We start from the raw sequence: 13,474 nt of genomic DNA on the forward strand, positions 1-13,474 counted from the left end.
GTTCATGATGAGGGAGGGAAAGTGGGAGAAAGAAAGGAAAAGAAGAGGGATATAAAAAGAAAAGAGGGAGAGAAAGAAGACCAAGAAAGAGACTTGGGAAAATGCACAGTCAAAGGCTTCCGTGATCCTGAAAAGCAGACTGAGGAATCAGACAAATAGAACAACCAGAAGAAAATACTATCATGGAAACCAGGAGGAGGGAAGAAAAGAGGCAAGATAGAAGAGGAAATGCAGAGAGAGAAGACCAAGGCAAGAGCATTGGGAAAATCCACAGTCAAGGAGAAAGAGGATGGCAATTTGGACAACTGAGTCAGCAAAGGAGATTCAGGAGTACAGACAGGTACCAAAAGCAGTAAGGTAGTAAAAATACATAAGAGAAGTCACAAAGGAAGACAAGAGGGGAAAAGACCAGCATACTTAGCAACTAAAAGATCACTGATGATGTTGAAGAGATTAATTTCAAATGAGTAAAGAGGAAAGGGGTAAAAGTCAGATTGCAAAGATTTCAGGTATAAGGAGACAATTTGTTTGGAGTGCTTTTTCTAGGAGTCTTGCTGAGAAGGAGGTGCAATGGCAGGGTCTAGGGAAGGAATTTTTCAGAACTAAGGAGATGGGCATTTTGAAGGCATTATATAGAAAGATGCTAAAGATCACAAGCAGTGATTAAGGGGGCAATCCACTGGAGCAGTGAGGAAATAGGCTCACAGGCACATACAGAGGTAGCTTTGGTGAGAAGGGTCATTTCATTATCAAATATGAAGGAAAAGGAGTGAATGGGAAATGATGCCAAGTGAATTTTATAATTTTGCCCTGGTAGGTTCCAAAAAAAAGAACCAAAAAAATAACCACTATAGAAGAGTTATCACCACCACCTCTCCCAGCTTAGTCCTATAAACATTAGCATCTATTTTGTACAAGGCACTTGAGCTAGATTTGGAGGACATAAAGATTTCACCCAAATGGCTAATATACAAAGCAAAAGGAGTACAAAGAAGAAAAGGTGAAAAGGGGAGGACGGGGAGGGAAAAGAAGATGGAGGAATAGGATCAAGAAGCTTTATAAAAGAAATAGTATCTGAATTGAGCCTTAAAGGAAAGGATTTCAATATATCAAAATGAGTAGTATTGCAGGCAAAGGCACAGAAAAGGAAGTAGGCAAGAGGAAATGACATACAGATCTGGCTCCCTGCCCAGCACACCCTCCTATGCAACTCTAACTGCTCTTTCTTTATGTCACCTCCTCCTCTACACACACACACACACACACACACACACACACACACACACACACACACACACACACACACACACACTTCCACTCCATGTCCTAAGCAAAGGCACTTCCCCACCTAACATTTAAAGGTTTTCATGTATTCATACCCTGAGATTTCAACTTTAAATAAGTCTGCCAGTTCACATCATTTGCCAGGTTCTCTTCACTTCACATGAGCACAGATAAGAGTCACAGAGAACCTCAGAATTATGTCATTTCTCATGTAAGGACACTGATGCTAACAGTTTAATTTACCTGTCCAAGGTCACAAAGCTGGTTAAGTAACAAATGGATAGAATGATGGCTTACAGTCAGGAATATGTGGACTCAAATAAGATTTACTATTTAAACCATGGACAAATCATTTAACCCCTGAGCCTTAGTTTTCTCATCTATAAAATGTAAGTAATAATACCTGTAGTACTTTACTCAGAGAGTTCTTGTGAGGATCAAATGAAATATAATTCATGTAAAGACACTGAAAAACCTTAAAGCAGTATGTGCTAATTGTTGTCCTCAGACTTCAAATCGGAGACTCACTGCACTCTGCTCCTCTCCTTGTTTTGTTTGCCTACTGGCTTTAAAATGTACATATACTTACTATAACATCAGTGAAACTACCCTGTAGTAATAATGTTCAACAAGTTGTTCCACACAAAAATCACAACACAGTTTATGGAACTGACCATTCTCCATTTAGCAGTAGCTTGCTTCTGACAGTTTCCATCAAAATTGTTATAGAAGTATATAGTTGTTTTCCTTAAATTAAGTTTCAAAAGATGGTCCCCTGCAATGTTCTGTTTCTCTTGCTAACCTAATCCTCTGTCAATCCTTCATCCATTAATTTAGTTGAACCTTCTGAGCTCATATGGGGGGAGGGCGAAGGGAATCTCTGTCCCTTTAAAATGTTAATGATCCTATTTTGCTCCTTGAAGAATTTTTTGAGGTGATATCACAAGTACACAATATTCAGGTATAGATAAGCCTTGGTTTTGTACCAGAATAGGGCAAAGTCTGATTTTGTTTCTATACTAACCTTGCTAATGATGATGATGGCTTAAGTTTAAAAACCCCTTTACGAACATTATTTCATTTAAACCTTAAATCTCATGATGTAGAGTACAACTCTCCCCATTTTTACAAATGAGAAAACTGAGGCTCAGAAATTAAGTGCCTTGTCCATACAGCAAAGTCAGGACTTAACCCAGGTCTTCTTGCTCCAAGTCCATGGATCTATTAACAATGCTGTTGCCCTTTTTAGTTATCATTAATATCTCATAGATATATCTTCAGAAGTCTGGGTGGGTGCAATGGGACAGAGTACTTGACACAGAATCCAAGAATCAGAGTTCAACTCCCTGCTCAATTAATTACTGCTTGTATGAACCTGGGCAAATCACTTAACCTTGAGGCCTAGAAGGCCTCAATTTCCTTAGGAATGAGTTTGGACCAAATGACTATAGTCCCTTCAAACTCTAAATCTATGATTCTATTTTCTAGGGTTACAATGAATTGATAGCTTGAAAATCATCATCCCATAATTAAAATCTAGAATATTGTCCTCAACCCATACCATACATTTACCAACACATGCAACCAGTGATGATCCAGGCACACAACTAAGAGAGTATTGAATTAAAGTCTTATATAAAAAGAAATGTCTATTGAGGTACTCTTGTTCTTCCCATTGGATATGGAAATTTTTGTCGTTGTAGGATACATCCAGGGCCCTGGACATAACAAAATGTACTTTTAAAAGCAGTCTCTTAGAAAAGAAAATGATTGTCTCATTAAAAAAATGTTAACATTGATGCTATTTAAAATAGTAACACTAACACTATGTATACCTCAGTTTCCTCACTGCTGTAAAATAATGAGGGAAGAATATTGGCCCAGAGGACCTCTAGGTTCCCTTTCAGCTCTAAGGCTATGATTCTATGATCCCATACTAAAAATTACAGAAAGGTAAACTACATCACATTGCCAAAAACTCCGTAGAGGCAGGGATTCCTAAAACTTTAGAAAGATGGTCATAGTACTCCCCAGTCTCAAACTACTTTCATTACATAGGTAATTTTGTTTTACCTATTTTTGTATTGTTTCTTTATCCAGGAACAACTATGCAGCTTGTAACCATAACTGTAAGTAGAAGAGAGAAGCACAAAGTACTTTGGTAATGAACACCAGTGCCAGTGTCTGCTGGGACACAGTCGTCTAGCAACCAACAATAATCAGGAAATTAACAGATTGAACCTATATTAGTTTTCTGTTCTCAACCTAAAGGCTCACTTAATGGATGGTGATTGGCCAAATAAAAGCTTATCATGTATCAAAACTGTTTGATGAAACAGCTAAGGGTTGGATCTTTATCAGCCTTGACAAGGTTTGGTGGTAATAACAAAAAGGAACAGAAATATCCTTCTCCTTCCCCAACAAAGATTAAGACCCTACCTGCCACGTGCAATCTTGGGGACAGAAGGGAAAGAGAAAAGAAGGAAGAAAAAAAGGAAAATCTCTTCCTGCTCAAGGAAAGGAACTGATATCTTCAAACAATGTATCATTCTCAAGCTGTGAAACAGAAATTGTACTTTCAAATTCTGTAATTTCAACAGGTGAAGGGTAAATAAGAATTACCTTATGTGTAACTTTAATTATCTAAGTAACTGTCTAAATTCTCCATTTGTATTTAACCCTAGAGACCTGAAACCTTTCTCTTACACATTGGATTCTATTTATGATATGATACATTATTATTTTTATTTGACAACAATATCAATTAAAGCTCTTGCAGTTAACAATAACTGACATTTATATAGTATTTAAGGTTTAAGGAATTACTAGTTGCAACTGAGCTTCACAAAAACTCTGAGAGTAAGGCAAAGCCAGTAAGACCCAGAAAGGGATAAGCCATTTGTATAAGATCAGTAAGTGGCAGAACTGTGACTGGAACTCAGATCTTCCAAATCCAAATCAACTACACCACTACAGTATATTACCAAAAAGAATTCATAAATCAGAGAAAGGTTAACCGTAATTTCTTCATCAATTTTACATTTATGCTTCAAATGCTATTGCAACAGGAACAAGGAAAGTATTTTCATGTTTTATCACTCAAAAAAATTAACAAAAGAAATGACAAATAACGCACCAGCCAAATACACCTGGAACATGGCACTGAAGAAAGGGAATTCATTTTATTAGCCCTAAAGATGGCAGAGTAAACCAGAAAAGGCAATCTTCCTTGGATAGGTACCTGGATATATGCAAGGTGGTCATCAGCATGAGTAGCAGCCATCAATAGTCTGTTTAAACTGTGCCAAAACAACTTTGTAATCTTATTTAAATAAGTAATAATAATTTAACCTATTTTCATCTACAGCAACAGGTCTTTGGTCTCTCAAAACTTGAACATTAAAAGAGTGAAGTGATTCCTATGTATGCTTAGGCCAAACAGTTCACTGGAAGTTCACTACAAGCAGTTAAGTAGAACAGAGCACAAGTCACATGACTAAATATATCAGCAATCTTTTTTAGACAGTACAACATCTATTTCAACACCAAGTCATCTATTCCCCACGAAAGATAAAAGCTATACATTTGCCCTCAAAAGCAATTATTAAAGAAATCTTTACCTACTTTTATAGCTATGTTTCCAAAAGAAAATTAAAATATTATAACCATGATAATTTTTAAATCACTTATTTCCTTACTACCAATTCATGGCTAAAGACCAAATGAATACACTACACTGATTTTAAGTGCAAGGAAGAACTTACTAATTGCTACTAGATTGTTAAAGACTTAAGGGGATAGCACACTCTTCCAGTTCTTCAGGTGAACCTGAAAAGGTGGTGTTCTGCCTGGAGATAAATACTCTATAGGAGATAACCCTGCCCAGTGAATATAATCATCCATTTGCAGAGTAGCAAGACTGTATCTATTCATCAGTTTTCTACACTGTGAAAGTAGACTGAGGAATTTATTTAATTGTTCCTGCACTTGCTTTGTTCTCTCCTTCTTGAGGGAACTGTAAAATTCAACAATTCTTCAGAAGTTTGTAATTCCTCACTGGTCAAGTTCTTGACTTTTTTTACCCTAAGCTTTGCTTGTAAGACTGTCTTATTGCTAGAAGAGTCCTCCTGTTAAGTGGAGGCACCCAAGAAAACTGACCACTACTATTTTCCAGGCGTCTTCCTAGTACTAAACACTGCACAGGACCAGAATATGGATAAACAAAATATACAACAGGAAGGTTGATACTCCAATGAAAAGGTTGCTGATAGACCAATCTTGTTTCCACTTCATTTTGGTGCAGGTTGTGGAATCAATCAATAGTCAAGAGTCACAGGTAGCCCACAGAAAAGGTAGACTCATGAAGGGACAGCCTCCTAAAGCTATGGGATCTGGGCAAGGGATATCCAAAAAAAGTCATCTTTACCACGGCATTCCAGAATGCGGTGGCAGGAGAGTATTTTATATAAAAGCTGCAGCAAAAAATTATGTAATTTAAGTAAATTTTAAAGAGGATCTCTGTTCAGATGTGAGTCTAATTCTAAGATGGTATGGAAAAAAATAAGCAAGGTAATTCTGAAGAAGAGCATACTACAACTTGGACCCAAATCAAAACTTTTTTTTGATTACATAATTAAAATAGCTTCAATAGATTGTGTTTTCACTGGAAAACAAATTTTAGAACTGAGAAAATCAGCCTTGGCCCTTGCCTTCTTTTCACTGTCCTTCACTCTCTATATACCCTGTACCCTACATACAAGAAAAACAATGACTGCTCATACTACTTGGAGAAGAGACCACTAGGTTTTACCATCTACCACTGTATTCTAACTTTCTCTGGGTCTTTCCATTTGTTCTGGGGCTAAATAAACTCTTTTACATTTTATCTCTCCCTAGAATATGAGCTCCTGGAGAACAGGTATTGTCTCACTTTTCTATTTTTATCTTGAGCTCTTTAGCATAGTGTATGGCAGGCACACAGTAAGTGCTGTTTCATGATTTTGAATGAATCATTTTTCATTCATTCATCCAAATGAATCAAGCAAAAAAAAAAGTCAATTATATTGTTTCTCCTATAATCATCCATTTTATATAGCCCAACAGCATGGAAGGTTAAATGGAAGGTTAAATACTAAATTCTTACCAGGAATGGGGCTAATCTCTGAGGACAAAATACAAAAGAAAAGTCAATCCCTACACACTAGGAGCTTACATTCTAATAGATGGAGAAAAATCACATAGGGAATGGTAGCCAGGGAAGAGTTGTTTTTGTCTGGGAAGTCATGGGACCAATAGCAGTGACATGGCCTTTCTAAAACCAATTGTAGTAGATACTTGATAGAGGCAGTGAATGGGGCCGAGTAGTATGGCAGAAAGATGGTCAGGGGCCAAAAACTGTCAGGAGTCTGAAGCTAGCTAGCTAGTCATAGTGGGCGCTGCATAATCAGGATAGTCCAGCTCCAGTGCATGAATAGCAAAGTAAACCAAGGCAACAAAACTGAGATATACCACATATTCAAGCAAAAACAATGAACAAAAGACTTCCCAAAGACTATGAAACATAAAATGAGATAATAAATTGGTTCTGATGTCATTAGTTTCTCTAGTTTTCTAAATCAATAATCTCCAAACCTTTTTGATCATGCATCCCTATCATATGCAGCACTGAGGTGGTATGGTGGATAGAGTGCCACGCTTGGAGACAGGAAGACCATACTTTAAATCCAGCCTCAGATACTTACATGCTGTATGACCCTGGGCAAGTCACTTAACCCTGTTTGCCTCAGCTTCCTCATCTGTAAAATGAGCTGGAGAAGGAAATGGCAAACCACTCCACTATCATTGCCAAGAAAATTCCAAATAGAGTCACAAAGAGTCAGGCATGACTGAAATAACTGAAGAACAACATCCTTATCATTAAAAATATATATATATATCTATATCCTAATTAGCATACTGGGGTAGGTGCAGAGGGGAAGGTATTAGAAAGGGAGAGGGTATAAAAAGGATAGCATTTTCCCAATGCTATCTACACAACTACTGCTGTGGGTACCAAGATCAAGATTAGTTTGTAACTGTCTTGAAAAGCCTGGCTCAGAAGGCAGGGAATGTAAGATTATGTTGAGTATATGTGCTTGTGCTGGAAACAAACTTCATGATGGACTATACAAAAGAAGATTCCACCCAACTTTCTACCCTCCAATTAGTTGATCACATACCCATTTGGGTCAAGCCACAGCTTCCCCTTTGGAGACTACTGGATAACAAAGCTCAAATGGACTATTTACCTTTCTTGCTCAGTTAAGGTCTCAGACATTCATTCATTTAGTAAGCACTGATTGTATGCACAGCAACTGTACCAGCAAGAGCGTATGGAAGGCATAAAGTTTCAATAAATAATTTCAATAAATAATGATAATTAATAGAGTTTAGGCTAATATACATATAACAAATACTCAACATTACATAATATGCCCATTAGAAAGTTGTAAAATTGTTTTCTGAGTGCATGAGGGTAGTAAGATCTGTACAGAAGAGTAGACAAGAAGCACCAAAATCAAGGAGGTGGCTGGCATTTTGAGTCAGGTTTTAAAAGATGAAGAGGAATTCAAAGGTTCAAGAAGGAAAACAGCATTCCAGACAAGTCCAGGAACAAAAACTTTTTTGCACAAATTACCTGCAAAATTCTGCCTCAGTTCTCTACTATAGTTTGTCAGCAAAAATCTGGTCAAAAAACAGTTTTTCTTTTTTTTTCCCCCCTCCAGAATCCAGTAGCTAACTTCTGGCTATGAACTACATTTGTTTTTCCTTAAAATTCAACAGTATGTAAACAGGAATTCTACTATAGCTGCAGTACCCATTCAATTCTTGGCCTCCCTTCAGAAATTGCCAATCCAGGTACTACTTGAAAACTTTCCTGGGAATATCAATAATTTAAAACATACAATCAGAAACCAAAATTTTTCTGTCATTTATCAATCAGAAACACGTAATCTTTAGCCTAATGGTACAAAAGTATAACCTACTTTCAATTGCCAGTCTTAATACCAAAAGAGTATTGCTTCTCACAAATTATCACAACCAGTTCTTTCAGTGTTTCACAAGCTGGCAAAGATAATGTAAAATAACACTAGATACTTAGAAAGAGTTTAATTCTAATTCCAATCAGAAATTAGGACTAAAAAGCCTATAAAATACTCCCTATTTTTGACATTTTGCAAATTTTAGAATTCATAATAAAAAATTTGTAAGAAGGCTTCACAGACTGATTCACTTTAGTAGGCATTCGAAAGTAATATAATAAATAAAACTTGATGCACTTAGTAAAAAATAACTCCTTTTAGAGGTCTATAAAAATATAAACAAACCAACAAAGTCAATTTTTGTTGTTCCTTAGGAAACTTTGAAGGGGAAAGGCACTTTCTATAATTCAGGAAAGGTAAAATGGGCAAAGCAGTCAAATCAGCTTGAGATCACATTAGAAGGAATAAAAAAGGGAGGATTTTGTTCTGCTTTTCCTGAAATGGCTTCCATAACTGACATGTAAATACAGTCTTATCATTACACCACTAGGGGAAAAGATCCTAGTTATAATCTCAGTATATTTGTAGGTTTACGTTATAAAATGTGATTATTTTACATTAAAAATTAACAAATCAAACTCGTTATTTTCAGTGCTAAAATAACATCCAAAATCTGCTAATTTTTCTAAATTAATAAAGCACACAATGAAGATATAAACTGACATACAAAATAAAAAAACTCCCATTACAAACCTAACATTGAAAGGGAAAACATGGTCATTGTTCCAATGCTAATCACAGCACTAAGCATATGGTGTTTAAAATTTCTATCATTTCACAAGGAAGTTCTAAATATCAAAAAAAGACGCAATTTCACTAAGAGCTTAATTTTTTTAATCTTTTAGCAACCTCCCAGCAAAAACTGCTTTAAATCTTTTTTTCTCCAAAACTAAGGAATGCATGAAAGAAATGCGATTGAACCCCATATACACCAACAAATTTTTTTTTAATTCAAGCTGTCAAATTATTTCACATTTCAAGCTGATGAGACTAGAAACGGCTAAGCTACTGAATCCTTAAATATGGGTTATGTAGCAGAAATACCCCAGAAGCTCCTCAAAAGTTTACTGAGCACAGTAGATGGCTATAAAAAAAATATTAATTGAAACCAACAAATATTATCCCTTTATCCACACTTAACCATTTGCCCATAGGACCATTTGACAATTTGTGTTTACATTTCAGTAGAATGCAATGCAAAAGTAATATTTCCAGAGCAAAAGGGTTAAAAATGCAAAGCATTCAGAAAAATATTAAAAGCATAATTTGTGAGCTATGTCCTACCCTCTGCTTCAGTATCTTGACATCCTATGTCAAAGAACTCCTGTTAAGATTCAAACTCCCTGGAGAAAAAAGGTTCTGATCCTGTCTGAGACAGCACACAATAGAATCACAGCTGATGAAGCACATCTTTTCTGGATGTCTCCATATGCTCAAGAGTTCCATTCTTTCCGCACCCCCCTCCCCCCACAACTAGGCATTAGGGTACTTGCCACTATCTGCCACCAGGAACATGAGAACATTTTCAAGGATTGTGGTAAAGAATCAAGCACGAATAGCATGTTACTCTTGAGCATACAAAAAAAGAAAAGAGGAGGGCACATGTCAGTGACCATCTCTAACTAAATTAACTGTTGGGAGAGTAGGGGAGATTGTTGATAAATTTGAAGCAATAATATAGATTGCTCTCTACAACTGTTAGCAGTTGGCAAGTAAAAGTATAAACCAGGGAGAGAAAATAACTATTATATCAATAAATGTAAGGTAATAAACTGCAACAAAATACATCTAACCTTTTCCACATAAATGTAAAAATTGCACTAGGTTATTTATTCTGCATTTGAAACCGGATTAATAAAATGGAGATATTAATAGAATTTAACAAGTATCTTTTGGTATTTATAGCTATAGCTTTGCTTCAGTTCTTTCAAGGTAAAGTTTATGAGAAGAGGTAACTAAAATTCTGATAAAAGTTCATGAAGATAAAACTTTAAAAAACTTTCTTCAATTAAATTTAAAGTAACCTAATCACAAAATGAATGGATTCACTCGATCTAATTCACCCTCTGAATTCCTGAAATCTGGAATTAAAAGTCTTCACAAACTCTACTGGGGAATAAGAACACTGCTTTAATAAATGTGCCACTAACCTCACCAACAAAGAGCAAGGACACAAGAGACCAAGCGTTGCAGCAGCTGTTGTTTTTTTAAGACTTATTCCTGCAGGGTAACCTGTGTTCTGTATAGAGAATAAGATCCACTATTCTGTTGCTCCCTTAAAAAGTCACTAAGTCATGTATGCGACAAACAACCTAACATGAAAGACGTCTCTCGCCCTGTTTAAGCTAGTGAAGCACCCACTCGATCTACATTTTAAGTGTTTAAGGAGAAGGCTATTTTAAATGATTTATTTTTAAGAATCTTTAGTGTGGGAGTAATTTGGCAAACTACATTTTACTCAAAACTCCCCCTACAAATATTCTTTGACCAGCTTTGCTCCTTAAATACCAAAGCTTTATGTTCCACACAGCGATGCTTTGGTTTTTAAACTACATTCTGTTTACCCACGAAGGAGCCAAATAAAATGCGTACCATAAACCGCAACCTATTTTTTCTGCTTCATCCCCACACACCCAACAGTTCAGACAAATTCTGTAAACTGACAGCTTAATTAAACAAGGCATGGGTAAAAATTCACCAAAAGTACTAACACTTTTCACTTTGTATTTCTAAAATAACCCTGGGACTACATCCCAGTGCTTTTCAAATATCAAGATGCCCTTACAGATGGGTTTCAATGATCGCACGCTAAGGCAGAACCCTTGAGGATCCTCGCTGCAATAAAAGGAGGTCCAGAGCCCGAACGCCCTAAAGAGCATCCCTACAACGCCACTCCGGGCAGCATCCTTCGGGAGCGGACGCCACATCCCGAACGGCTTTAGACTGCACCCCACGGAAGGCACTCATGCCTCTAACTACGAGCAGCACGCGCAGCACCGTACACGCGAGCACCTCTCCCCAAGGCAAGAGGGCTCTATCGCTAAAGCCCGAGAACACAAGAGCGAGGGGAGAGTCCTAGGCGTGGAGAGCAGCAACAAGGCTCGAGCTGGCGTCTCCATGGCTCCCCGCCCCAAGGCAACTCCTCTTTAACTGGCCCAGAGGAAGCTCCGCCCCTTCCCCCTCCTACTCCCACGATTGGCTCACCAAAACCCGGTCAGTCAGACTCCCCTCCTCCGAGTGGCCCGCTGCCCCATCAGTCAGACGCAGCGCGATCCGGGTCGATGGGAGGGGAAGGCAGTGAGAGAGGTGGAGTGGGATGGAGATTGAAGGAGGAGGGAGGAAGGTTGGGAGGTTGCTTGGCTCGTTCGTCAGTTGGTTTGTCAGGTCTTAGTCTCCGGAACGGCAAAGTTTCCCCGGCGGTGGGGCCGTGCGCTAGGGAAGACAGTCGCAGCTCAGTCCCCAGGCTCCATACAGTGCAACCAGAGCCTCCCGTCCCCGCATCCCACAGGCCCCGGAAACCGGAGGGGCGGGGGAAGAGGGCGGGGCCATCAACCCAGTGACCGGCCCCGCCCCCGATCCGCGGAGAGGCGCCTCCGGGACTGGGGGAGGGGGAGGGGGAGGAGGGACGGCCGGGGGGCGGGAGCACTGGCCCGGCGGCTCATGCCCCTCCCCAGCCCCGACCTAGGGAGAGAGCCGAGCCCCCGGCTCTGGGCGGGGTGTGGGTGAGGGCCCCTCCCCGCTTCCCGCCTGGGGCCGGGAGGCCAGTCACTCCAGGGGCGGGGAGAAGGGAGGGAAGCAGGGGACCAGGGGGAGAGGGGCGCTGGCGAGCCAACCCGGAACCTTCTCCGGCCGCCGCCGCCCCCGGCCCCGGCCCCGGCGCGCCCGCTGCCGGCCCAGCAGCCTCGACCCAAAAGTTAAGTGTGGGGCACGAGCTGGGCTCGGGTGCGAGCATGGAGCCTCTGCCTCCAGCCGCCGCCGCCCCGGCCTCCTTGCCCGCAGCCTGCGTACAGCGGGAGAGCTCCCCCGCCCAGCCCAGCCAGCTCCCCCTTGCCTCCTCCCCGGCCTCCCGGGGCTCCAGCTTCCCTCCTCCCCCGCAGGCCCCATGGCCTCCCCCTCACCTCGGGGTGCAACTTCCCCTCGTAACCTTGCCTCACCTTCCCCCCGGCCTCGCTCCTCCGCCCGACCCGCGGCTTCCCCTTCACGTCGCCCCGACGGCTCCCCTCCGCCCCCCGGCTCGCCGGCCCCTTCCGCGATCTCACCTCCCTCATCTCCCGGTGCCCACCGGCCACGGCGGGCGGCGGTGCCCGGAGCTGCGGCTCCCCCCTCGCAGCCCCGCCGCCCCCTCCCCGGCCCGGGGCCGCTCCCCCCGCCTTTCACTCCGGGACTCGCTGTCCCAGTTCACAGGAGGGAGGTGCGCGTGTGTGTGCATATGTGGGAGTGCATGGATGTGTGTGCGTGCGCGCCCGCGTGTGTGTGTGCGTGTGTGCAAGGGGGTGGGGAGAACCTTCCTTTCTCTACCAGGAACTCCCCCCTCCCCGGTCTCCAACCCAAAACAAAAACTCCCCAACTCCGCGGCGCCCCGGGGTGCGGGGGCCCCACGCACGACCCCCGCCCAGACGAGGCAGGCAGGAGCGGGGAGGGCGGCGGACGCGCGGCCGGCCGGAGGGCGGCTGTCCCCCGGGCCCCCCCGCCGCCGCCGCCGCCGCGGGGGGTGGGGAGGGCGCCGGGAAGGGGCATTTACCGGGAAATCGGTGGGCCGGTCAGCCAGTCAGGTGGCGGCTGCCCGCGGCGCTGACCTTCCCGGCCGAAGCTGGAGCGGAGGCTGCGGCCGCCATGTTCCCGTGTTAATAACTGCTGCCTGGTTGTTTATTTCAATGGAGATCCTCCCCCCGACTCCCTCCTCCTCCTCTCCTCACTTACAGAGAGAGGGAGACGGAGCGAGCGAGCGAGCCGAGGAGGGGGCGCCGTGAGGCCGCCAGCCCCTCCCTCCTCCTCCTCCTCCTCCCCACTACGGGCGCAGCAGCAGCCAAGTCCTGTCACTGGGGGAAGGACGAGAGGAGGAAACTTCCCTCCCACTCCCCTCCCTCCTCCCACGGCTCCGCAACATC

General features: G+C 42.0%; 1 protein-coding gene across 21 annotated transcripts in view; it reads right to left on the bottom strand.

Moving 5' to 3' along the window:
- The window catches only part of NCOA2 (nuclear receptor coactivator 2), a 346,666-nt gene that overhangs the window by 285,001 nt on the left and 48,191 nt on the right, over positions 1-13,474 (bottom strand). For 8 of the 21 annotated variants that reach the window (XM_072604827.1, XM_072604830.1, XM_072604809.1 and 5 more), the window contains exon 1: positions 13,108-13,419. The exons of 3 other annotated variants lie outside the window; for them this stretch is intronic. The gene's annotated coding sequence lies outside the window, so the exon portion shown is untranslated. Of the gene's footprint in view, positions 1-11,570; positions 11,915-12,625; positions 12,762-13,107; positions 13,422-13,474 lie in introns of those variants that run through there. 10 more of the 21 variants (XM_072604817.1, XM_072604828.1, XM_072604825.1 and 7 more) reach the window with 6 other exon arrangements.

Source organism: Notamacropus eugenii, chromosome 4 (genome assembly GCF_028372415.1).
Source record: "Notamacropus eugenii isolate mMacEug1 chromosome 4, mMacEug1.pri_v2, whole genome shotgun sequence".
NCBI classification, from domain to species: domain Eukaryota; kingdom Metazoa; phylum Chordata; class Mammalia; order Diprotodontia; family Macropodidae; genus Notamacropus; species Notamacropus eugenii.